Here is a 26,980-nt window from a genome sequence, read left to right as displayed (position 1 = left end):
TTGGGGTCCTATACATGTGTGATTAAGTCCAATATAATCACTTTAATGCAATGTGACCTCTTGTATGTTACATGCACCATTAACAAACCCACCCTTGACTGAAGCAGGATTTAGATCATCCGAGGGAAAGGTCATCACAAAGGCACCAAACTCTGGGATTCTGCTCTTTTGCTAAGCTGACCACTATTTAAAGAGAGACTAATAGCAGAATACATCTTACTCAGCAGATCAGGTTAGAACAAGCTTATTAAATGAATCTGAGGGCTGGAGCACCATTCATCACCATTAGCAAAGGAACCAAAACCACATCAGTACAAATGCAACCTCTTCCAGTTCCCAAGGAAGCAGCTTTGGGCCTAACGTAGCTTGGGTTAACCTTTCAACCACCCATTCTAAATGGAAGTTATCCCATGAATTTGGCCTTCAGTTATCCCATTAAAATATGCTTCAGATATTTTTTGAGAAGGGAACAGTCAAGCTAATTACTCACTCTCCTGGGGGCAGATGTCCCCAAAGAATGGTAGTTCCATCGAGTTTTTAGCAATAGTGGTTAAAAGCCAACTTGTGAGATAGGAAAATAAAGGGCAGGTTTAGTCAAGAGCTGAAGAAACTTGAATGTGGTGAGGAGAAAGCTCTTAGTTCCCACCCAACATCATCTGCAAAACTGCCTCCTTCCATCAAAGCACTCAACTGAAGAAACACCCCAGGACAGAAACATTATATGATCAGAACAAACTCACAAGGGGCAAGGACAGTTTCTAATCTTTATCACCAATATTTGCATAGAAATTTTCATTTTTAAATGCACTTTTCACATATTTCTGACAACTAAAGACTAACAATCTTTCTAGGTATTTATATGGTCCCAGTCAGCATGGTATCTGAACATTGGTTTCCACTAATTGTAGATTTGGAAAGGTGTGTTTTCCAGATCCCTTAAAGTATATAGTGTTTTTCATCTGGAAATATCAATACATAACATCCCTGTGAGATAGATAAAAATTATCCCCATTTTACATATGGGGAAACTGATAGAGTTCAAGGTCACACAGAGATTGTGTATCAGCGCTGAGATTAGAACCCAGGAGTTCCTAGCTCCCAGTCCTGTTCTCAAACCATAGTACTTTCTGTCTCTCTTTTAACAAATCAGCAGGTAACATTTTTCACTGTTTGCACTGCTAGTTAAAAAAATTAAATGACTAGAGGCTGGAAGGGAATCAAGAAATCTTATATTTTTCTGCATTGTCTGCCAATGTCTTTCATTCATTTAAAATATATGTAGATGGAATGCTTTGTTCACACTTTTTACTGGAAACAATATCCTATGTCTTAGTTTACCTTTTAAGTAGACCTAAAGACATTTTCTCACCTTTGTAAAGCACTTTGAGATCCTTGTTTGAAACAAAAACAAATTATTATTATTGTTAATGCAGGAGGAAGTCACGAAAATCACCTTCTGCTTTCTTTGAAATTTCTCAGTATGAAGTTGTGAGTGTTTTAAATGTCACGCTTCAGATCCTTTGAGGTGTGACTGGAGATTATCTGCTTAATCCATTCCCTTCATTTAGGCATTTTTGATTTCCTATAGCTATGCAAAACTTTGTTCTGCTTAATAGACTTGTGCAGTTCTCTGCAGAACACATGCAATAAAGTGAGAGGGAGGGGAAATATGTATTCCGTTGAATAATAAAAAAGTATATTAAAACTGAGAGAAGCGAACAGGAGCGGCTAACAGAGGAGTTTTGCAAGGGAGTTCTCCAGATGAAGGAGTTGCAATTACGTGACCCTTGGGGTAAATTTGTTGTCTGTAGTGTGTGTGTGTTTGTGTTTGTGGTGTGCTTGACTGAAATATACTGTGTGGTCTGTTTGTTTGGGGGACCGTGTGCTGAGCTAGGCAAGATTGTGAATTTCTTAAGGAGGCTTTGATCCTTAAGCCCTTTAGCACCTAGACAATCCCATGCAAAGAGGTCAAGCATTTATTTTTCCCCTTTATAGAATTTCACAGTTAATCACGACCAATATAAACAGGAAAATTACTAAAATGAGAAAAATCCATAAAACAGATTAAAATAAAAGCCACTGTAAACAGTAGATTGTTTCTTGTTAGTGAGCTCAGCAGATGTTATGAATAAATGCAAGAAAGATACATTCGACAAAAGGAGACTGGATTAGGCTTTCCCCTTTAACCTGCTTGCGGAACATTGCTCTCTTAATTAACACCACAGAAAGAAATGCAGAATTGATTCCAGATAATTTGACAACTCATTTTCTATCAATTATCCAAATTATTTGAAGGGGGGGGAGGGAAAGAAAGATCTGTCAAACCAAAATATACTTTAAACATCATTCTATTAAAATGACAACCAATAATCTTTCTCAGTTTGAAATACATAATATCTATAGAATATAAAAAGCCATCTCCTTTCCTTCCCTTCCCTCCCTCTATTTTTTAATATTTATTAATATCATTATCTAAGTGTAGAGTCGGGGATCAGCATATACTGGTAATCGAGGGCCACTTAATCACATTGTGCCTACCATGAGTTTAGGATGATCACTAAAAAACTGTTCATCTGCCAAATTCATGTTAGGGACTGAGATATGTGGCGGTTTGTTTTGGGATATGAAAAGCCCATGAATCAAGACATAGCTGAACTGCTCATTTGTGGAGAAAACTGTTTTCATCTGTTTTTTCTTTTTATGCTTCTCTACTGCCATACTTCTATATTGGAACCAGCCAACGACCACTCAGTTGACATTGTCTGCACTGAGGCAAAACTAGCACAAGGGGATTTCCAAGGTTTTGGATGTGGTAAGAAGTTCATGACCTTACCTGAATCCTAACTAGATGGTGGGGGCCTCTAACCAGAATAATTAATCCAGATCCCCCCCCAAAGGAAGGTTGAACTCTGATCTGATTCAGAATCCAGACTTTGCAAGTCAAGTTAATCATGGAGGGTGGGGACTGGGGGAGGAAAGGAAATATTCATAAAGCATTAAATGCTGCCCCACTCTTGGTTCACAGACACACACACATATGAGATCCAGCCCCTGCTGGCTAACACTTTCATTCTAATAGCATGGAAAACCTAGTCTTTCCCAAACATTACAGCATCATGCCAATGTATGAGAGCCCATAAGTGAAAATAACTGGAAACTGACTATAAAAAAAAGGGAAAGTGATTAGTCTTTTCTCCTTGAATTCTTTTCGCATATCACCAAACCTGGATGATCAGCATTAACAGTAAAAATATATCAGATTTTTAAAATCCCTTCTGTTTTAAAAATCTAAAGTGATGTTAGTATCAGAGTTAAGGAGATTATTCAAATGATAAGATATTTAGACACTACTGGCATGCCTCTAACTTGCAAATGAAAGCATAACCAAGTAACCTACTTTTATTCCCCAAAAACAAACAGATAAACCAAAAGTTCCTTCTGTATTGCCAGCATCTTTTTCACACCACATCAATCTGGTACGGCTGAGGAATCCAGCAACAAGGCATTCATTCATTCATTCATTTAATTTGTGTGGTACCTTTACACTATCTCCTCTCCAGAAACAAAAACCTTTAATGCTAGTCTTTGTTTCTCCCGTTAAGTTTTATAGGGTTTATCCAAAGTAGTCAATGATATGTTACTGGCATCCATACATCCTATTAGACTTTCACTTCAACATGCACTAGACCATTTCTGAGGACAAGAGGTAAGCATTTACTTTAATCTACAGGTCATTCTGAACAGCACATCGTTCACCAAGAGGTAGTCCAAGAACAGCCATTTGAGTCTCTCATAGGATACAGGATGACTGAGATGGTGTGCCAATCATAAGCCTAGAGCTTTTGACTGAAATCAAGCCTGCAAGTGACTGCACTGGGATTGTCTGACTTTTTTTGTGGGTGTCAGTGAGAGGACACACCGACTGGGGAGATCAAAGTCACATGACCTCAGGGGGGCTTAAATATCCAAGGGCCAGCGAACACTAATTGAGGGAAGGAGTTGTGGGTGAGTGGCAAACAGTTAAAAGGCACACATGAACAGGAGAACAAGGAATGCAAACATAGTCCTTGTTTGTGACTTCCCACTATCCCTAAACCAGACTCTGTATGTGTATGGCAGGGTAGACTAGGTCCGGATGCCCTCTGCTGGAGGCCTCATGGTCCTGCAACACCCTCCTCCAGAACAGAGCAACGAGAAGTCCTCCATGCAGCCTAGAGTGGCTGCAGAAGAGCAGCCAATCAGAGGAGCTGATGGAGTGACCAATCCAGGGCTAGAAGGGCCCTATATAAGGCAAACAGCAGAGCAGAGAAATCAGTTGTGTGGAGCATGAGGAATGAAGCCTGGGAGACTGGCTGGCTGGCAGGCAAAGCAGCAGTACCATGGACAGCTCACTGAAGACAGGACTGAAGCCCAGGGAAGGCTGCTGAAGAGTGAGTGCCTGGCTGGTAGGAAGAGACGCAGGACCAGCAGAAGGTCAGTGGGGGCAGGCTGAAGCCCATATTTTGTGCCCACTACAATTTTGGGTTCCTTCCAGCAGGGAACCCCAACAGACATTTCCTTCATCCAGCCCTGCTTATTGTCCCCAAGCATCCATAATCATTCCTCCTAAGTGACATCAGACCTTTTCAGTCACTCCAGGCCCTCGCCACCTGCTCCACAAGTTGTGCACAGCAGACAGCAACCACACCATTCTGCCATGTTCAACCTCCCCACCTTCCCACTGGCCAGTCTGATGACCAAAGCATAACATTTTTACAGGGACCTGATGGCTATGGGTCTTGTCCCTTCTCACATTCCCTGCTCTTGCCCACTTCTCACTCAGCCCTGCCACCTGTAGTCCTAGCACTGCTAATCAGTTGTGAGGCAGGGCAGGAGATCTAGCTGGGACATAGCAGCCATTCAGCCCTGCTGCACCTTGGTCTCTTCTATCAAGCAACTCCCATGCCACTTTGTTTTATCATTTGCAATGTCTGGGAATACAAAAGAGCTGTATGGTGACGCTGCCACTGCCCAAGATAAAAGGGTCTTAGTACAAACTGCCTGACTGGAGAAGGAAACAAGCCGTGTCCTTGTAAATCCCAGTGAAGAAATTCTGCCAAGGGCTTTTAAATAAAGTAAACAAAGAGATCCCATTTACTCAAACAATGCACAGGATCACAAATGCTGCACTTGATTTACAGACCCAAGATATCAATACTTTGTGTTGGGGGATATCTCAATTAAAAGAGCCGAAAATCATGATGAGACTGACCAAATCTTTCTAATCCCCTTCATAATGGCTGTCTTGCATAACTAGCAGCTGAGTTTCCCTAGCCTCTGTTTGCCAGAAGCTGGGAATGGGCAACAGGGGATGGATCATTTGATTACCGGTTCTGTTCATTCTCTCTGAAGCACCTGGCATTGGCCACTGTTGGAAGACAGATACTGGGCTAGATGGACCTTTGGTCTGACCTAGAATGGCCATTCTTATATTCTTGAGAGTTTAAAAACTGACAGCCACAGAAAAGAAGCTAACAGGATACAGAACATTCCAGAAGTTTTATGGCAACTGGACTGACTTATTAAAACAACTATATGAGAGACCAACTGCCTCAGGAGTTTGTTAGTGAGATGCGGAGCCTTTTAATTCTAAGTTGCTGGTTTGAATCCAGCCCTGAGGGGTAGTGACTGAAACGTTACTAAAATAAGAGGGTAATTTCATGGACAGTGCCCCAGTCCACACATACATGAAATTGTTGGCAGTTTCAGCAGAGACCAAAGACTGGGCATGTAGACCAAACCAACCTGGTCTCTTCTTGAGACAGTCCCTAATGTTACAATTGAGACACATGGGCAGGACAGCATGGAGACGCTTTCTGCTATTCTTTATGGAGCCTCTCTCTTGTAAAATTCCTGGCTATCAGTCCAGCACTTTCCCCAAGCTTTATACTTCCTGAAAACATGGTTGTCATTTTCTGAAAAATTTCAAAGGTAGATGGCCATGCTCTCAGGAATGAAAAGGAATTACCCTTTAGATAGGCATGAAGTGTATTTGGAATTGACTATTTTTAGTATAGCATATGTGGATTACTGCATTGCTGGATAATACTGCCATCTAGTGGCTGGCTCAGAGGGAAGATAAGTGCTTTACTACAACCACCACCATGTAATTGACATGTGCCTTAGCTCAAATGGTAAAGGCCTGTGCTTTTAGAACTGAAGGAGTAGGATTCTAGTTCTAGCATCCAAGATGGAGCTATACTATGAGTTATGGAGTGAATTGTGTCTGATGTTTACAACACAGGGTTTCTGTATTGTAGGAATTTCCCTCTCTTGACTCACAAATAGTAGATGGATGTTTCATAAGTGAAGTTCAGCTTCTGCCTTAAGCCATGAACTTCTAGAAAGACCAACTGCCAACAGCATACAGACAGCAAGCTGATGGTTCTAATGGGACTGACAATGATATGAAATAAGAAGAGGTTGCATTTGTAATGACCGTATTGCCGCTTGTCGCATATAAAACGGAATGAAAGCTGTGACATGTGAATGGGAAATAGCCAAAAATGTGTTCGACACTGATCAGTGCTGACTATGATTCTGAGTGTGTGACTGAAGTTTAGGAAACTAGTAAAAATACCTTTTCCACAATGGGATTGTTAAAGTCAACCAAAGTTTGGACTCTGAGACAACGTTAGGACCCCATCCATCGCTCTAAAAGGTAACAATAGCAGGTTTCTGCAGAGCCATACTCTGGACATGGTGTACCTCAAGAGAGATTTCATCCTCTGATTACCACTAATAAAAGTAGAGAGATGTTGAATAGAAGAAAAACAAGGCATTTCTGATACAATGGGAGTACTGTGCATTTTGTGGCAGAAATCGGCGTGAGGAGGTTTGAGAATGTGACACACAGCTGAAAGGTGATCCGTGAACTGTGATCAGTGCAAAGAAGTTTGTTCCAGAAAAATCAGGGTAGATATGAAAAGAGCATGTGCACAATGAGTTGGGAACAGGGAGAGGAGAGAAAGCAAGAGAGTGAATTAATATGCATGCATTATATTCTTCAACACAAATTCAGTACTGCCTCTGCTGTTGCAGGTACAAATTGCATCCACAGATCAGGTAATTCATCTACTATTTGCACCCCAATTCAGCTAGGGTTGCCAACTTTCTGAATGCAGAAAACCAAACACCCATGCCCCACCCCTGTCCCACCCATTCCCTGAGGCCCTGCCCCTTCCCCCACCCCTTCTCCAAGGCCTGCCCCCCACTCACTCCATCCCCCTCCCTCCACCACTTGCTCTCCCCCACCCTTGCTCACTCACTCATTTTCACTGGGCTGGGGCAAAGGGTTGGGGTGCAGAAGGGGGTGAGGGCTCTGGCTGGGAGTGCGGGCTCTGGGGTGGGGAGGGGATGAGGGGTATGGTGTGTAGGAGGGGGTTCTGGGCTGGGGGGTAGGGCCAAGGGATTTGTAGTGTGGGAGGAAGCTCTGGGCTGGGGAAGAGGTTGGGATGCAGGAGGGCGTTCGGAGTGCAGGCTCCAGGCAACACTTACCTCAGGTGGCTCCCAGAAGCAGCCAGCATGTCGCTGCAGCCCCCTAGGCACAGGGGTGGCCAGGTGGCTCTGCGCATTGCCCCCAGCTGCAGGTATCACCCCTGCAACTCCCATTGGCCACAGTTTCCAGCCAATGGGAGCTGTGGAGCCAGTGCTCGGGGAAGGAGCAATACGGAGCTTCACTGGCTGCCCCTGCGCCTACAGACTGCAGGGACATGCCATTTGCCTCTGGGAGGCGCACAGAACCAGGGCAGGCAGGGATCTGCCTTAGCCCTAGTGCGTTGCTGACTGGACTTCGAACAGCGGTGCTGACTAGAGTCATCAGGGTCCCTTTTTGACCAGGCATTGGCAGGGCAATCTGGGTATGAGGTGGATCCGGATGCACGGGGGTTGGGCGGACGGGGGAGCAACTCCCCATACAGTGACGCCTCCCCCCATGGCTGAGGAGCGATGGGGACAGGAAGGAGGTGGGGAGTGCAGAGTTTCCTGAAGCCAGAGAGGTTTCGGGAGTTAAGTTTTTGTTATGCTTTCCCCAAGTATCACTGTGGGATTGTTAATAATAATTATAAAGTGTAAAACTGGCAAACCTGTCCAATCTCCATTGAAAGATGGCATCTTCCATTGCAGTGTCAGTACCAACTCTCAGCAAGAATGCTGGCACTCATTTTAAACAGCTATGTTAAATATCCTGCTCTGTTTCTCAATCTGAGAACTGAAGTATCTGTCTTGAAACCCAACAGTGAAAAGCAGAGTCTATTTCCTTTTTGATTTTGGTACCAAAACAACCTATTGAATGACCTTGGTCAAGTAATTTCACATCTATGTTTGCATTCCCGCCCTGTCTGGTCTTATTTACACTGTAAGCTCTTTGGGCCAGAGACTGTCTCACCAAGTGTACAGTGCCTAGCACAATGGGGCCTCAATCTCAGTTGGGGCCTCTGGGCTCTATCGTAGGACACCATAACATAGCAGAGAAAAGAGGCCAGTTCTCCTGACTCCAAGCCCAAACCAGCAAGCTACACTTCCTCTTAAAACACATCTCTATTACAGCTGAAACTCCCTGGGCAGCTTGAATTTACACACAGTCAGAATCTATGGGTTTCCTGAAGTAATTATTCCATTAATGAGCCAGAGTAAGTACTTACAACCTTGCCCAGTTGGACAGATGCATTCACTTATACAGATACACAAACATTTACACACAGGTCTCTAATGGACTAGAGGAACCACAAAGTGCTGCTTTAGTGCAAATAAAATCTTCATTTTCTTTTATTCCTCGTGCCCTCTGTCAGGAATTTGCACCCCAGATCAACAGGCAACTACACCTCTACCCCGATATAACGCGACCCGATATAACACGAATTTGGATATAACGCGGTAAAGCAGCGCTCCAAGAGGGTGGGGCTGCGCAGTCCGGTGGATCAAAGCAAGTTCGATATAACGTGGTTTCACCTATAACGCAGTAAGATTTTTTTGGCTCCCGAGGACAGTGTTATAGCGAGGTAGAGGTGTATGTCTTTAAGGACATTTCCTCACCATGTGCGAAAGTTTCTGAAACCATGAATGGCCTCATCAGTTTTGTCTGAAAACAGCTGATACAAAATTAGATTGTGTCTGTTTTCTACAGCAATGGCAACTACTTTCACTGTTTCATAAAGCAACTGCAGCCACTGTGTCTTGAGGAAGAATGCTATAGTGCAGAAATGACAGCTTCTCAGCCTCTTTTAGAGAACAATGATCTTCCCTCCCTACGTTCCGTACTCTTTAATCACTGATTAGGAAGAGTTTAGAAAAGTGGGGAAGCATAAGGGCCATACAAGGCTTTTCTTATTCTTTTAGATGAGCATTACATATATTTATAGTGGTGTCTACCATCTGTAATGATAGGCAGAACAGGCCCAGAATGGTTTCTCTTTTCTACTGGGAATCCTTCCAACGTGAACTAAATAGAATAAGATTTCTAAAAATAAACCAGTTTTATTTAGTGAGGTTTTTTTTTCATTGCTCTTCTTTTGCTATTGTTGCAATTTGTGAAGAAGGTTCATTTCTCTTCACAAATCCCTGTATGTGTTCTAGCAGCTCAACCCAGACACTGATTTTTCATCCTGCTTTAGAGCCAAACGAGGGATTTTCAATGTAGGATCCATTAATGTCTCTTGAACCAATCCCACAGAAACTTTTAGTGCTCTATTCTAAAAGAAAGATTCAGAAGTAGGGCTGTGGGGGAGGAAAGTTGGAAGGGCAAATCATAGAGTGGAAATACCCTGCTGCCTATTTCTTCTGCACAGACTCGCCGACTAGTACCGTATTTTCCGGCGTATAAGACGACTGGGCGTATAAGACGACCCCCAACTTTTCCAGTTAAAATATAGAGTTTGGGATATACTCGCCGTATAAGACTACCCCTCTTCCAACGCACACCAAAAAATAATTAAAAAAACATCAGATTTGATTTCAATATGGTCATTTTAATTCAAATGCTTATGACATGCAGGTACTTAGCAGGAAAACTGTCACTTATAAACATAAGGCTGTTTGTCATCAAACATGTAAACATAAAACAGTGCAAGTGGATTAAACTTTTCCTAATTCACTCTAAAGCTGAAAGGAAGGATAAGACAATAAACCCATGGGAGCTGCCATGCTGTTTGTTTTCTAAGCTGTCAACCAAACTGGAACTGATGATGATAGGAGGAAGATAACAAACAAGAGAGAGAGAGCAAGTGCCGGGCAAGTCCCTGGCAAGTTAGCAACGCCCATCGTAACTGCAAGCTACGGTATTTTTACAGGTTTTGCTGGCGTGACAGTTTCCCTTTAAAAGCCTTCAAAATCCTCCTGTTTGTCATCTGATATCATAAGTACATCAATGACATCTTGTGATACATTTGTAAGGCAGTCATCGTATGGATCGAATTCCGTATCAGATGGTGTGGTCTCAGCTTCGGCTTCCTCTTCATCTTGCCACAAGTAGTCGTCGTCCATACCATCTAATGAATTTGATATGCCACACTTCTTGAAAGACTTGATTACTGTTTCTGCATCAATATCATTCCAGGCTTTTATGACAAACTTGCACAAAACATCCAACTGTGGAGCACGCATGTTTCCTCCTTTTGTGAATGACTTTTCGCCGCTAACCATCCATTCATTCCACTATTCTTGAATGCGATCTTTAAATGGCTTGTTTAGGCACACATCCAGTGGCTGTACCAACGATGTCAATCCTGCAGGAATAACTGCCGCATCTGTGTTTAGTCTTGAAAGCATTTGCTTGGTGCTGGGAGTTAAATGAGCCCTGATCATATCCCACACCAGTAGACTACATTTTTGAATAAGTCCACCTGGTCGCCTGCTCCATACATTATCAAGCCATAGCTTTACCCCTTCTTCATCCATCCAGCCTTTTTCATTCACATGTACAAAACAACCAACAGGGAACTTGAATTTCGGCATTGTTTTTCTTTTAAAAATAATCATTGGTTTCAGTTTGGCGCCATCAGCTGTGCATCCTAGTACCACTGTAAAACTGGACGTCTCATGTCCTGTTGTTTTAATTAAAATTGTTTTTTCACCTTTTTGATGGACAGTTTTATTTCCAACCATATCAAAATTCATTGGAGTTTCATCCATATTTCCAATACTACTTAACGCATAGCTATGTTTAGTGCGCTGTTGTATTACGTATCGATGAAAACTATTTACTTTGCTATCAAGATCTGCAGGTAATTTTGGGGCAATTTTCATCTTTTGCCTCAGTACCATATTATGCCTTCCCATGAATCTAGTACACCAGGATACAGTGGCCTTAAATCTGTTGCTGTGATCTGGGTTAGATTTGGCCCACTGAAGTGCAAACAAATGTATTTTATTTCATGTCACTACATAACCGTTTTGGCGATGCTCATTCACCATGTCTGCTACATGTTTTTCGAGTTCTGGCCAATGTGGAGTGCCTCTTCTTAATGCACACTTACCCCTTGGCATACTCTTTAATGCTTTTTCATTTGCTTTCCAGTCCCGAACCATCTTTTCTGTTACTCCATATTGTCTTGCAGCAGCGCAGTTATTATGTTCCATGGCAAAGTTTACAACTTTAAGTTTGAAACTGGCTTCATATTTCTTTCTTCTTGCTGGTGGAGCCATGATGGGGTTTTGACTGTTGGACATTTGTATACTGTACTGTATGTACTGGTGCTATACTGTATGAACAGGTACAGATACTGGTGCTGTACTGTATGTGGTACCCAGTATACAACAACCAGCCAATCACGGCAAGCGATGTACCTTACCGGCGATTGGCTGGTTGTTGTATACAAAGCCTGCTTGGATTGGTCAGCTCTCCCTGCCTGCCCAGCCCTCCCTGTCTCCAAGACTATCAGAGCGGTAGCGCAAACACGCCTCTTTCACCCGTCTGGCCCGCCCTTGTATCCTATTACCTCCTTCTTTGCCTCTCAGATCTCGCACATGCGCGCCTGCGCCGCTTCACTGCAGTCCTCAGGAGCAAGATCTGAGAGGCAGAGAAGGAGGTACGGTAATAGGATACAAGGGCGGGCCAGACGGGTGAAAGAGGCGTGTTTTTCTGGGCACAGCGCCGCTCTATCTCTTTTTTCCATACCCCGGGCGTCCCGGACGCCTGCAGCTTGCTCCGCCCTTCACTTACACCTTCCCGGTGAGGCGCCCCCTCACCTCGTCATCGGCGGGGATGCGGCCGCGGCCATTTTTGAGCTCCCCCCACCATATGCGGCGACCGCAGATTCTCCAGTCCGGCTCGGAAGTTTCAGCACCTGCCCTATAAGACGACACCCGGCGTATAAGACGACCCCCGCCTTTTGAGAAGATTTTCCTGGGTTAAAAAGTAGTCTTATACGCCAGAAAATACAGTAATTGAAAAATCAATACTCTCATTTCCTGCCATCGCGTCAATAGTAACATTAAAATTCAGTCTGGTTACCCACTGTAATCACAACCAAACACAATTATCCATTTCAAGCAGAAACATAACAGAAGCCCCAACAAATCCAATTAAATTCCAGTGTTTCTGCTTATGCCACACTGCAACCAAAATAGTCAGAGACAAATACATTATTTTTCATAATTGAAATATACGCAGTTTTCCCTCACAAATCAAACAAAATACAGAAACTCACTGTCAGATCAAACAGTGAGCATTTCACATCTGCGTCTAAAGCAAATGTTTTTGGTGGTGCACATCCTGCTTCGATTCTATTCTATATAGGTTCTGATGTCATTCTTATCACTCTAGTGTCTGATTGCCTTTCAGGCGTATTAAGCCACATGACTAACACCTGTCATGTGTTTATTCGCTCATCCTCTCCCCAGGGAAAGTAGTGTGTGCAGTGGAGCATCTTATTTTGCTAGGGTGGGGGTTATATCCTGGGCCTAAGATGACTACAACAATATTGCAAACATCTTTGTATTTATTTGTGTTAGAGAAGACAAGGTCTAAGAAATGCACCTGGCACTTGGAGTGGAAGGTTATGAGGTTTGTGATGGTTCTTAGTTTCTGAAAAAGTTCATTGTATAGTCTTGGGCTGGCCCCCAAGAAAGCTCTGTTTCCCATACATAGAAGCTTTCCCCCAATTGTAGGGAGTCCCATTTTGCCAGAGGAGCAAATTCGTCAACTACATTGTGTCAAAATGTCAACTACGGTCTTCATCTTGGAGTGTGAGGTGCTCTTTTATATATGCTGGCCCCAGGCCATGGAACACCTTGAAGATGAGAACTGAGACCTTGAACATGATTTGATATTCTATTAAGTCAGTGTCAAGAACAGAGGACAGGTTTGATGTGCTCATTGTAGCCTATGCTGTTAAGGAAACAGGCTGCAGCTTTCTTTACTAATTGGAGTTTGCTAAGTTCTGAAGGCTTCATGCCAGATATATTATGTGTTTTTTTTTATATCATGTCTATGTATTTTATTACATATCCTGCCTGTACTCCAGAAGCTGCACTGGCATCCAATTCATTTTTGGGTGAAACTCAAGACATTGGTTTTGATCTAAGAAACACTTTATGGTTTGGGGATCTAAGAGACTGTAGCTGTTAGCCCCATAGCCCCCAGTTTTACATGTGGCTAAAAGGAGGGTACTTGAGTCTGGAATTGGATTCCTCCCTTAAGTTTTAGAGTCGAATTTTGTTGGCCTTCAGGCACATTGCAAGGTTCATTTATTTATCAAGGCTTTTTTCATGTGTATGATGGGGGAGGTTGTTAAGAAAATTTGGTTATGATTTTTGTGCCATGTTTGTAAGTGTGCTTAGAGTAGGGGTGGTTACACCTTTCCATAGTGTGAACCACATCTTAACTAAGATCATCTTGTGAACTACTGTCTCATCCATTTGCAGCTGTCTGGAACACCCTTCCTCCTCTTGAAGATTTTATTCACAGCTGTGCAACATGGCTGTGTTGATTACAGAAACTTCTGACATGAAGACAGAGCATCTGAAAACTGATAAGGCGCTAGCCTTACAGATATCCAGGCTGTAATGACGAGCCTAAATATCTGCAGAACTAGTGGAAACCAGAAGAAGCCAGCATCAAGTGACCACTTAGCTCCACCACTATTTGTTCTCAGAGGACCACTCATGGTCCACAGACCACAGTTAGGTAACTGCTGGCTTAGAGATGTGCAATAAGCACATTATAAATACCGCATATAAGACAAGCCATGAGAACTTTGAACACCTTCACTCTAAACCACTGAAACCAATTGCTAAGGATGAGTGCAAAAGAATAGCACAAGCATGTAGGGACAAAATCAGAAAGGCTAAGGGACAAAATGCATTACACCTAGCAAGGGACATAAAAGGAAATCAGAAGAGATTTTAAAAATACATCAGGAGATACAGAAATCTTAGGAAAATGTAGGTCCACTACTTAGTAGGAAAGAAGAGCTAATAACAGATGTCACCAAGAAGGCTGAGATGTCTAGTGCCTATTTTGCTTCAGTCTTCACTAAAAAGGTTTCTTGTGACCAGATGCTTAACACAATTAATATTAACAACAAAAGGGAAGCAACACAAGGCAGAATATGTAAAACAGATTAAAGAATATTTAGATAAGTCAAACATATTCAAGTCAGCAGGGTCTGACAAATTTCACCCTAAGGTACTTAAGGACTAGCTGAAGCAATCTTGGTACTACTAGCAATGATCTTTGAGAACTCATGGAGGATGGGTGAAGTCTCAGAGGACTGGAGAAGGGGATAGTACCTGTGCGGGTTGGACCACAGAAACCCCCTCGGGAACTGCCATCCAATGTACCAAGACTACTTCTATTTCTGTTTTCCCTGCCAGCTCAGGACTCCAGCACCCTGTCTTGCTGAGCCAGACACTCCAATCTGCTCCAACACAGACCCAGGGTCTGAATCACTTGTCCCAAAGCTGCAAGTTTACCTGAAAACAGCTCACAGAAGTGTGCTTGTCTATAGCACTCAGATGCCCAACTCCCAATGGGGTCTAAACTCAAATAAATCCGTTTTACCCTGTATAAAGCTTATACAGGGTAAACTCATAGATTGTTCGCCCTCTATAACACTGATAGAGAGATATGCACAGTTGTTTGCTCCCCCAGGTATTAATACATACTCTGAGTTAATTAATAAAAAGAAAGTGATTTTATTAAATACAGACAGTAGGATTTAAGTGGTTCCAAGCAGTAACAGACAGAACAAAGTAAGTCACCAAGCAAAATAAAATAAAATGCGCAAATCTATGTCTAATCAAACTAAATACAGATAAGTTCCTCACCAGTTCCAGAATGCTCCCTTTTACAGGCTAATCTCCTTTTAGCCTGGGTCCAGCAATCACTCACACCCCCTGTAGTTACTGTCCTTTGTTCCAGTTTCCTTCAAGTATCCTGGGGGGAGGGAGGGTGGAGAGGCTCCTTCTTTAGCCAGCTGAAGACAAAATGGAGGGGTCTCCCAAGGGTTTAAATAGACTTTCTCTTGTGGGTGGAGACCCCCCTCCTCACTCCTATGCAAAGTCCAGCTCCAAGATGGAGTTCTGGAGTCACGTGGGCAAGTCACGTGCCCCTGCATGACTCAGTCTTTACAGGTCGAAGCCATTGTCCACATGGTATCTTGTATGTCTCCAGGAAGACTTCTTATGTGGATTGGAGCATTCCAAAATGCATTGTTCCCCAAGTGCTTCCTGATCAGGTACTTAACCTTGCGAATTCCTTCCTAAAGAAACTGACCAAATGCCTCACAAAGCTTACTTAGAAACCAAGCAAGTATACAGCCCATATTCTTAACCTCAAGTAGAAAATGATATATGTGTACAAATAGGATGAATAGATATAGTAGACCATAACCTTTACGGAGATACGTTACATGGCACAGGCAGCACAAAACATATTCCAGTTATGTCATACATACATTTATAAGCACCCCCCCATAAAGCCTTATGGGGTACACTGTTACAGTACCTATCTTAAAAAAGGAGAATGAAGAGTCCCCAAGGAATAATAGACCAATTAGCTTAAATTTGATACCTGGAAAAATACTGGAACAAATTATTAAATCATTTGTAAGCACTGAAGATAATAATATTATATGCATTAGCCAACATGGATTTGTCAAGAACAAATCATGCCAAACCAACCTTCTTTGACAGAGCTACTGGCCTGGAGAATAGGTGAGGAAAGCAGCTGATGTGATATATCTTGATGTTAGTAATGCTCTTGACACAGTCCCACATGAATAGTAGTGATTGGACATCTAACATAATGAATGCCAGTGAAAATGAGGTAGGATCAGAGGCTATAATGGAAAAAGAATACGTTCCAAATTACTTAGACAAGTTAGATGTCTTCAAATTTCCAGGGCCTGATGAAATCCATCCTAGGATACTCAAGGAGCTGACTGAGGAGATATCTGAGCCATTAGCGATTATCTTCAAAAAGTCATGGAAGATAGAAAAAAATTGGGTTTGTTTAATCTGGAGAACAGAAAACTGTGGGGGGACATAACAGTTTTCAAGTACATAAAAGGTTGTTCCAAAGAAGAGAGAGGTAAATTCTTCTCTGAGGATAAGAGAAGAAGGAATGGGCTTAAATTGCAGCAATGGACAGTTTAGGTTGGACATTAGGAAAAGCTTCCTAACCGTCAGGGTGGTTAAGCACTGGAATAAATTGCTTAGAGAGGTTGTGGAATCTCCATTATTGGAGGTTTTTAAGAGCAGGTTAGACAAACACCTGTCAGGGATGATCTAGATAATACTTAGTCCCGCCATCAGTGCAGGAGACTGGACTAGATGATCTCTCGAGGTACCTTCCAGTCTTACCATTCTATGACATTCTTATAAGCAAACTAGGGAAATGTGGCCTAGATGAAATTACTATAAGGTGGGTGCATAACCGGTTGACAAACCAAACTCAAAAAGTAATTCTCAATGGTTTGCTGTTAAAGTGGGAGGACATATCTAGTGGGGTCCATCCTTGGTCTAGTACCATTCCACATTTTAAATAATGACTTGCATACTGGAGTGGAGAGTATGCTTTTAAAGTTTGTGGATGACACCAACCTAGGAGGGGTTGCATGCACTTTGGAGGACAGGATTAGAATTTAAAACAACCTTGACAAATTGGAGAACTTGTCTGAAATAAGCAAGATGAAATTCAGTAAAGATAAGTGCAAAGTACTACAGTTTGGAAGGAAAAAAGTCAAATGCAGAAATTCAGTAAAGATAAGTGCAAAGTACTACAGTTTGGAAGGAAAAAAGTCAAATGCAGAGATACAAAATGGGGAATAACTGGCTACGCAGCAGCTGAAAAGGATCTGGGGGTTATAAGTGTATCCCAAAATTGGCAACAACATGATGCCAGTCGTGAAAAAGGCTAATATCATTCCAGGCTGTATCAACAGGAGTGTTGTATGTAAGACACAGGAAATAATTGCCCTGTTCTACTCGGCACTGGAAAAGCCTCACCTGGAATATTGTGTCCAGTTTTGGGTGGCACACTTTAAGAAAGATAGGAACAAATTCGAGAGGCTCCCAAGGAGAGCAACAAAAGTGATAAAAGGTTTAGAAAACGTGGCCTATGAGGAAAGGTTCAAAGAATTTGTTTTAGTCTAGAAAAGAAGAATGATGGGAGGATATAACAGCAGTCTTCAAATATATAGAAGCTTATTATAAAGAGGAGGGTGATTAATTAGTTTCCACGCCCACTAAAGGTAGTACAAGAAATAATCAGTTAATCTGCAACAAGGGAGATTTATGTCTGATACTAGAAAAACTTCCTAACTATAAGGATAGTTAAGTACTGGAATAGGTTACCAAGGAAAGTTGTGGAATCCCTGTCATTGGAGGTTTTTAAGAACAGATTAACAAACCCTTGTCTAGGTAAACTTGGTCCTGCCTCAGCATGGGGAAGATGAACTGGATGACTCTTGTCCAGCCCTACATTCCTATGAAGGCCCTTGCCATCTGCTGGCTAAAATGTTGGATCAAGTAATACACGAAGCTCATCCCCAAGTTAAAACTATTATTTCTATTACAGTAATGCCTAGATGCCCCATTTGAGACCGGGGCCTTCTTGTGCACGGTGCTGTACAAACACATACAAGCAGAGAGTCCTGCTCAGAAGAGTCTACAATCTAAATAAATAAGACAGACAACGAGTGAGAGAGGAAAAGGAGACACGGAAAGGTGAAGTGACTTGCCTAAGGGCATAAAGCAAGTTAGAGGCAGAGGCAGGAATAAAACCGAGAACTACTGAGTCTCAAACCAGTGGCCCATGCACTTGACCATATTATCTCCCAAATTTCTGCCTTTGCCTTATTGCCTGAAAACTAAGCTAGCAAATCTATACACCCTGATCACTGTTTCTCCAATTCAGCTGGCATCAACCCCAGAACTACTAGAAAGGGAACTGATTCTATACTTTATAAAATTCTAGATTTAAATTGAAGAAACTATGGTAAATCTATGGGCAAAAAAAATTTACTGTTCCTCTGAAATCTGACTTACTTCCAGTTGACCTTCTCTTGCATAAAAATAAAACAAAACAAAAACCTATTGCTTGGATGGGTATAAGCGAAGGTTAATTTATTTCACCAACATTGTCTAGCATCCTGAAAATGTTTGCTTCGTTTTTTGTGTCTTTAAACTACTTTGGTTAGGGTTTGAAGCTTGGGACTGTTACATTATACGGATAACTAGCAGTTTGGATTTCTCATGTTTACAAATCTGTCTTAGATCTTCATGTTAAAAACAACTATTTTCTTCTAGTGTATCTAGCAAGTTTCAAAAGCAGATTTTTAGGAGAAAAGCTGAAAAATAATAGCTTTTCCTTCCTCAGGTGAGAGAGAAGATTTTCTACTATAAAATGCAGTCTCCAATAGTGAATTACTTTTTTTTTAAATCCAGTAGCAGAGAGAAGGTTTCAAATTCATGCAAATAAGGAAAAGAAGCTAAGCTATGCAACTACAACTCATGTAGAAAAAACACAATGCTCTGTCTCCTTAAATTCAATGAGTGAAATATAGTGAGAACAGATCTCAAAGAATGACTGCACCACAACTAAAGGTAGGGCAGAATTTGTATGGGCTTACCCAAATAAGGACAGCTCTGCTTTGTTGTTGGGTGGGAGGAAAAGAGAGGAAGAAGGTCAGAAACTGCTGCAAAAGGTGCTTGGTGGTCAACTTTGCAGCAATGACTCACTCCTCCCTTTGCCCCCCCCTGCCCCGGAATGTGCATAATTAAAAGCAAGCAGCTGGAATGATGTAGCTAATAATTAAGGCAAGCAAATGGCCTTTATATATACTGAACTTCCAAAAATATAAACTTGGTTGTATAAGTTCCTGGTGCACATATTTAAACAATGTGCAAATGAAATTGCAATGAATCACTGTTGCAGAGCATTAATGGAGGTGTAGATCAAAAAATTAACTAGTTGGCAAGAATTTCAGATAGAGATGGGGTAAACTTGGTTCAAAAGACTTTTGTTTACCTCTGAACGCAGGAGAGTTGATTATATGCTAATAGTAATGTTCTTCCATTATGTTAACAGTTGGTCTTATAAAAGAGCTGACAAATTCCTGGTCAGTAATCATCAATATCTCAAAGGATCCAGAGTTACTAATATGGTGTTTCTTGTGACACGGAGTCCAATTTGTAGCTAACAAAAGTGCTTGCATTGTAAACAATCTGACACAAAGAGCAAATTACCAAACAAAATGACAAAGAAGGCCATGATTATTTAGAGAAGTATATTCACCTTAGTGGAGCATACAGGGAAAAGATCTAAAAGAAAGCCTTTGGTTTAACTGTCAGATCTTCTGCCTAGATTATCCACTAATAAATAATCAAATAAAAAAGTTTATCCTTAATGTGTAGTGTTTTTTTTCAGCCCCTCAGGCTTTGCTGCAGCAATTATTTTTTTGTGTATCTGATTTTCTTTGCTGCAGTTACCGCATCAGTGGAATTTAGAAAGTATCATTCTTTTTCCCCTTTAATGTGAAGGCTTTAGTTACAGTCTTCTAACAATCTTAGTTCAGCTAAGATACACTTTAGAGAATATTAAGTGAGCAAGAATCGAGAAGATACTATTGGAGTCTGAAAGAAAATAAGTAGAAAAAGTTCCATGTCTTAGCCAAAAAAGATCAGATAGCAGAAGTGAAAGTCCAATAAGATGAAGGCACAAGAATTACCTCATGCATTCAGCAGAATAAATTAATAACAAAAAATGCCTGAACTCCTATTCTCTAAGAAAATTTGTTTTAAACCGAACATACATAAAAATGAAGTTGGCATAAAATGTTAAAATACTATTAAATGTCATAATAGTGTTGGCTAATCTTGAAGGTGACGTATAAAAGAAAAAGGTCTTAATGGATATTGCTTTTGGGAGGATACAGTATAGATTTGATTTTTAAAGTTTTTTTCTCTCATGGTTTTTTATTTTTACATTAGAAATTCATATTTTGTCTACAAGGGAAGACTATACTGACTGGAGAAATAGTGAAAGAATATCACCAGTCAATAAACTGAACGCTGAGTAATTGAAAGGGGAAGGAGTTAGATTTAGAATACTTAAACCTTTTTGTTTCCCACTTATTTTAGCTAGCACTTCTTTAACAGCTAATGATTTTTTTGGAGAAAGTATGCCTGGGTTAAAAATGAATCCCTCCTTCAGTTAAAGGGTATCAGAGCAAAGACCCCAAGCAACCCTCCGAGAAAACCGAGCAGAGCAGGATTCTAATGTGGGACGCCATTGTTATTTAACAAAGTTATATATGTGTGAGCACACTGTTATCCATAACAAACTGAGGACACGAAGGAAAAGGCCCTAACTTTCAAAGGTGCTGTGGACGTGCAGCTCCCTGGGACTTCATTTGGCAGCATGGTGGCCCTACAAGCTCAAATTAGCCATGATACAGAACCAATACTGGTGCAGAAGGTAATAATCCTGTGTTGCAGTTTCCAAAAGATGAGCACTTTCCTTCTCCGTTGCCTCTGCTAATAAAAAGCTCAGTATTATTTTGACCAGCCCAGTGTGATCTGCAAGGAGAGCAACTTTACTAGCTTCTCACGGATGTTCCTCCATTTTCTCATGATAATTTCCCTTGATGGACAGAATTGCCATTTAACTTTTTCATGCATGTTTTGCACAATCTGCAAGTATCTAAACTCCAGAGTTTTGTGCTAGAGCTCCTTACTATGTGTTTAGATGCCTTTAACAGCCTCTTTTGCACCAAAGTTCTCAATCTCACCCAGGAACATATCCCTGTTTAATATCGCAGAATTTTCAATTATAGGCACCAAATTTAAAATGCTTGATTTCTGGTTTGGGCACTCGGGCACCAAAAAAGTACACGTAACCTAACTCAGATATCCCAGATCAAAACTTGGGCCGTCATTGTGCACCTCTTCAGGCTATGCAAGTATTGCTGCTGTGCAACTGGGAAACAAAGCTAGGTTGTAAGTAGGCTGCATAGGAATGGAAGGGGGCAGGAAAAGAGAGGATCTCCCCGTTCTCCATGTTCAAGGTTCAGGGGCTAATCAGAAGTCTCGTCCTTCTTCAAGGGCCTGGAGTTGATGGGCAATACTAGCTTCCCCAAAAGACAGCAGGGCTAAATGCATATTGCACCGTTTCAGAGGGTTAGCCGTAGCTGTGATCCCGGAGAAAAGCTGCTTGAGTCACACATAGCTTATGAGACAGCTCCAGCTGGAATAGTTACTCCTGGGGGCATTCTGTGCCAAAAATTAAAAATTCTGCGCACAATGTTTTAAAATTCTGCCAATTTTATTTGTCAAAATAACACTACATAATCATGCCAGTTTCAATTATTTTTGTCATTTATTTCAAAATACCTGTCAGCAAGTATGTCTGTAACAATACAGACACATACAAAAATTCCCCCAGGAGTAGAGAGTTAAAGAAACCCCCTATGACAACCCAGTTCCTGTTTCGCTGCCCCCTTCTGCCCCCCCAGAGCCCAGCTGGGGGGACCAGACACCCACAACCCCTCTCCCCCAGAGCCCAGCTGTGGGCCCCCTCTAGCCAATACACCTGAATTCCCTCCCCCCCCCCGAGCCCAACCACGGGTTTCCCCGAGCCCAGATACCTACACTTCCTCTTCCCAGAGCCCAGCCACAGGCCCCCCCCTTTCCGAGATACCTGCCCCTCTTCTCCCGCAGAGCCTAGTCATGCCCCCCCTTGTCCTGACACCAGTCCCCTCTACTCCCCCGGAGCCCAAGGATCTAGAGGAACTGCCTGATGCTCGATCCAAGGATTGCATGGAGTTGCCTGTGCGCCGCCCCCTCCTTCCCTCAGAGCGTGCTGGGAACTGCAGCTGTCAGGAGCCCTTTAGCTCCCTCCTGCTCCCTGCAGCAGTGTCTTCTATGTGCAAGCTGGGCTCTGCTGGGTCCCTCAGCCCCTAGTGGTGGCCAGCAGCACTGCAGCCCATTTCTGTCGGGGAGGAAAGGAAATTCTGCAAGCACATTAATTTCTGCAAAATTCTGCATTGCGCAGTGGTGCAAAATTCCCCCAGGAGTAACTATAATAGTGCACCTCCCCACCACCCCCCGCCATGCTCACCAGCTGGGATCTGGCCCTTAGTCGGAATTCTTAGTGTTTTCCCTACGTACAGTTTTCTAGCATACTAAGTGTCATTCTACTTTTCCACAAGGCTGGATATTTTCCAGTCACACTTGAGGAGTTGTCTTGTTTTTAGCATAATTGTATGGTAATATGGTCCACGTTTGTTTGTTGGTTTTTTGTTACTGGGGGGGGGCGGCTGAGATTTGCATTTCACAGATCAGGATGCAACCCTATTTCAATGACATGATTTCTGGAGTGTGAAACATTGAGACATCTTGCAGTGGTTGAGTATATGCTTGCTCAGTCCAATTCACTTCGTCTGACAGGGAGTTTCACTCACAAGATCCATATGCAGAAAGCAAAGGAGCCAGCACTGAAGTAAAAAAATATTCTGATACAGCCGCAGAGAGTCAAAAAAAAAAAAAAACCACACCCCACACTAGTTTTCTGTAACCGTGGCATTTTGCAAAGGAGATTTTTCTCCATTATCTGTAAAGCTGATACACAGTTTAGAAGAGAAACTGCAGTACATGGGGAAATAACTACAACAAAAGTCAGTCATTTGCTTCAGTTAATTATTGTGTTCTATTCTCCAGGTCATTATGCTCTGCTGTTGGCAACTGTTTCATCCTGGACACAAAAGTAGGCAGAATTTACCAGTAGGCAAACATTGCAAGTGCAGGGAGTAAGTAGGGAACAGTTCTGATTAGATCTCCATCACTTTCATGTGTCAGGCTTAGACCTGAAAAAAAATCATTTCTCTTTCTCTCACTTTTTTTTTTAAGCCTAACGTTTTATCATATTACAAAATAATAACTACAATGCCCAATGAACATGACTGGCTTTGGAAGGATTTTAGATGTGGTTAGGAATAAATCAAAGACTGAAATAGTTTCAAAAGAATGGTTCCTATCTTACAGTAACGGCGGTTCTTCAAGATGTGTCATCCACATGGATTCCACTCTTGGTGCACATGCATCCCATACACGTAAGATCAGATTCTTTTGGCCAGCAGTGTCCTCTGCGGCCAGCCTGTGCCCTAGATACTCTCACACTCTAGCCCACCCAGAGGCATAGAGACAGCCCATCACAATCACCCTCAGTTTCTTCACCAATACAGAATTCCAGAAAAGGAGGACTCTGTAGTAGCGGGGAAGAAGGATGGGTCATGGAATCCAGATGAACGACACATCTTGAAGACCTTACTTACAGTAACTGTAGTTAAGTAACCATTGTTTCTTCAAGTGATTTGTCCACATGGATTCCATTCTTGGTGCTAACAAGCAGCTGTCTGTTTGCTTAGAGGTGGGCAATAGTGTGCTACCTAAACAATGAGTGCAGGACAGCCCTACACAGACTAGTGTCTTATGTATGTGTGGACCGAGCTCCATGTAGCAGCCTTACAGATTTCCAGAACAGGGACATTCTTCAAGCAGGCAGCAGAAGGTGCCTGAGCTGTAGTGGAATGAGCTCTAACATGGCTACATAGATCCAGCCGGTCTAGCTCATCATGTGTCCTTCTACAGTTGGAGACCCACTTAGATAATCTTGATGAAGATAGTGCTTGACCCCGAAACCTTCTCTGCAAAGGCCACAATCTAAGTGGATTTCTGAATGGTTTTGTCATGTTAATGTAAAACGACAATGCCCTTACTACATTAAGTGTGAAGCTTAGCTTCCCCCAGGTTAAGTGAGGCTTTGGAAAGAATACAGAGAGATAAATGAATTGGTTCACATGTAATTCTGGAACCACCTTGGGCAAGAATTTTGGATGACTCCTGAGAGAGACCCAGTCCTTATGAAGCACTATATTAGGGGGACCTGCCACAAGGATCTGAATCTCCCCTATCTTTGAAGCTGTTGTGATGGCTACTAAAAAGACAATCTTCAGAGATAAGTGGTATGGCGAACAGGTTGCTAAGGGCTCAAAGGGAAGACCTATCAACCCTGCAAATATTATACTGAGGCCACAAGAGAAAAGGAGCTCCCAAAATGGAGGAAAATCATGAATAAGACCCTTAAGGAACATTTCCACTGTTGAGAGAGAAAATACAGTGTAGCTCAGAATAAGAGGCGATGTGCAGATATTGCTGCCAAAAATTCTAGATTGTTTCAGGGCTAGTAGATAATCCAATATTTCTGAAACAGATGTTAAGAAACACAGCTGATGCTGAGATGCCTAAGGAGAAAATTTCTTCCACTTGGCTTTATAAATCAATCTAGTTGAGGTTTTCCTGCTTTGGAGCAGAACGTTCCAAACTTCAGCTGATCAGTTTCTTTCAGTGAATGTCATCTTGCTGGCATCCAGGCTGTCAGATGTAACAATGCTGGATGTGAGTGCAGGATGCGATTGTTGCTCTCTAAGATTATGTCAAGAAAAGCAGGTGAAGTGACACAAGTCTGCATTATGAGATTCATCAGCTCATAATACCAGAACTGCCTGGCCCATGCTGGGTCTAGCATAATGACCACTCTTGCATCTTGTCTCAGTTTCCTCAGAATCCTTGGTATTTTAGTGTGATGTTATCGGATTAGATTATGACCACGCAAATCATTGTTGCTACTACTGTTATAGAATTGCAACGAATCTTATACAAAGTGTGACGTATGGCCAGAAAGGGTTACGCAGCTTGAAAGCTAAATGACTCAGAGCCAACCTTTAGAGACATGTTAGAAAGTATGTGATTGGTAATTAGGGCCATTCCATGGTAGATAGGCTAGAACTTTAAAATGCAAGCCTATGTTGTTAGTAATTAGAGGTGATACTAATTGTGTGTGTGTGTACTCATGTCTTCTTAAAGGGTAACAATGTAGTCAAACAGTCCTTGTCTATGCTATATTCTGTTAACTCAGAGATCAAAAGGAAATATTAACATTTAAATTAACTGTAAACATAGTGATTCATCTCTCTTTGAAATGTACAGCAAATCACCTGCAAATTGTGAAAAACAGGCAATTGCCTTATGTTAATCCATATAGCTCGTTACCGGTGATGCTTAGGAAATAGGTCTATTTCAAAGTCTCCATAATTGCCTATTGTTCACCTGAGGACTCCGAGCTGCGAAAGAAGTATAAGTATAAGCTGAAACTGTATAAGAACGTCTGCGGTCCTGATCCTTTTTATCTCAGATCTGCTTAATGCTTCACCCAGGGGAAGCGTAAGCCAAAAGGCTGAGATCTCCAGTCCTAACCTGGAATCACCCTGAATACAAACATTGGACTATAACCTATGAACTAATTCTGAAAGAACTCTTTGCAGAGGGAGGTAATGTGTCCGATCCTTTGGGATTGGTAGAACTTTCCTATATGATGAATAAGATTTTCAGTAATCCTCATTATATTTGACTTGGGTGTCTGGATGGAGGCCTAAGACTGGGCTGCTTTAAGGGAACTGTGTTGTTGGCTTCTGGGTAACCAGTAAGGTATTATAGAAGGTGTTTTGTGCTGGTTTGGTAAATCTAAGTATTGGAATATCCACCAGTTTGGAGGATTGTCTGCCCCATTCTTTGCAGTTCATCCTAATTGAGTGACCTCAGTTGGCTCCCCTGGGACTCCAGTCACACATGGAGTTCAGTGTAAAGGCATTTATCAATCCCAGGGGATGAGAAAGGTATCTTATCAGGGAGGCTGGGCTGGAACTCCTTCAGAATCAAAATATCTGACACTTCTTGTTCTGAAGTGCCTGATCTATTCACCAATACTGCCATTTAATGTGATTCCTTGGAAAACTCTAACAGAACTCATTGCTCTACAGCTGATACCAGTGACAAAATTCCTGCCTGCAAGTCTATCTAGAAAGAGGCTATTCAACATGAAGGCGCACACAAGAGAGAAACACATGAGCCATGCATCAGGTCAACTACTTTTCCTTCCCAAAGAGACCCGGTTTCCTACAGAAACCTGACTTTGTCTCATTATTGTAATCATTCATCAGGAATCTGAAATAACAGAAAATGTCATTATTGTTAAAGAATACAAAATTCACATGTTTAAAAGCTGTTTTTAACTCTTGACTGAAATTTAGTGCCTGACAGGTTGTGAGGTGTGACCAAAACTGAAGTAAGAGTGCCTGAGGCACTTTTACATTATAGTAAACATGGGATTCAAGTGCTGGTCAGAGAGCATTGGATGTAGTCTGCCATCCTGCTCAGCTCCTCTGAATCAAGTGCCAGTAGGAAACAGGCAGCAGTATGAGAGAAAGGTTATGAGAAAGAGCATACTGCAATCAACCTGCTGAGAACATCTCTGGACTCATTTGAACTTGGCTTACTTCCAAGCGTCTCAGCCCCAGATTCACTGTAACAGACAATGATGCCAAAATAGACAACGAAGTAATGGACAATGGCTAAAACACACACACACACACACACACGTTATAAT

At 42.0% G+C, this 26,980-nt stretch overlaps 1 protein-coding gene across 4 annotated transcripts in view; it reads right to left on the bottom strand.

Moving 5' to 3' along the window:
• The window catches only part of RIMBP2 (RIMS binding protein 2), a 374,947-nt gene that overhangs the window by 182,733 nt on the left and 165,234 nt on the right, over positions 1-26,980 (bottom strand). The gene's annotated exons all lie outside the window — the stretch shown is intronic.

The sequence above is a fragment of the Malaclemys terrapin genome, chromosome 16, assembly GCF_027887155.1.
Source record: "Malaclemys terrapin pileata isolate rMalTer1 chromosome 16, rMalTer1.hap1, whole genome shotgun sequence".
NCBI classification, from domain to species: Eukaryota; Metazoa; Chordata; order Testudines; family Emydidae; genus Malaclemys; species Malaclemys terrapin.
Note: the sequence above shows the minus strand (reverse complement) of the source record. Positions and strands in the feature narration are given on the sequence as shown.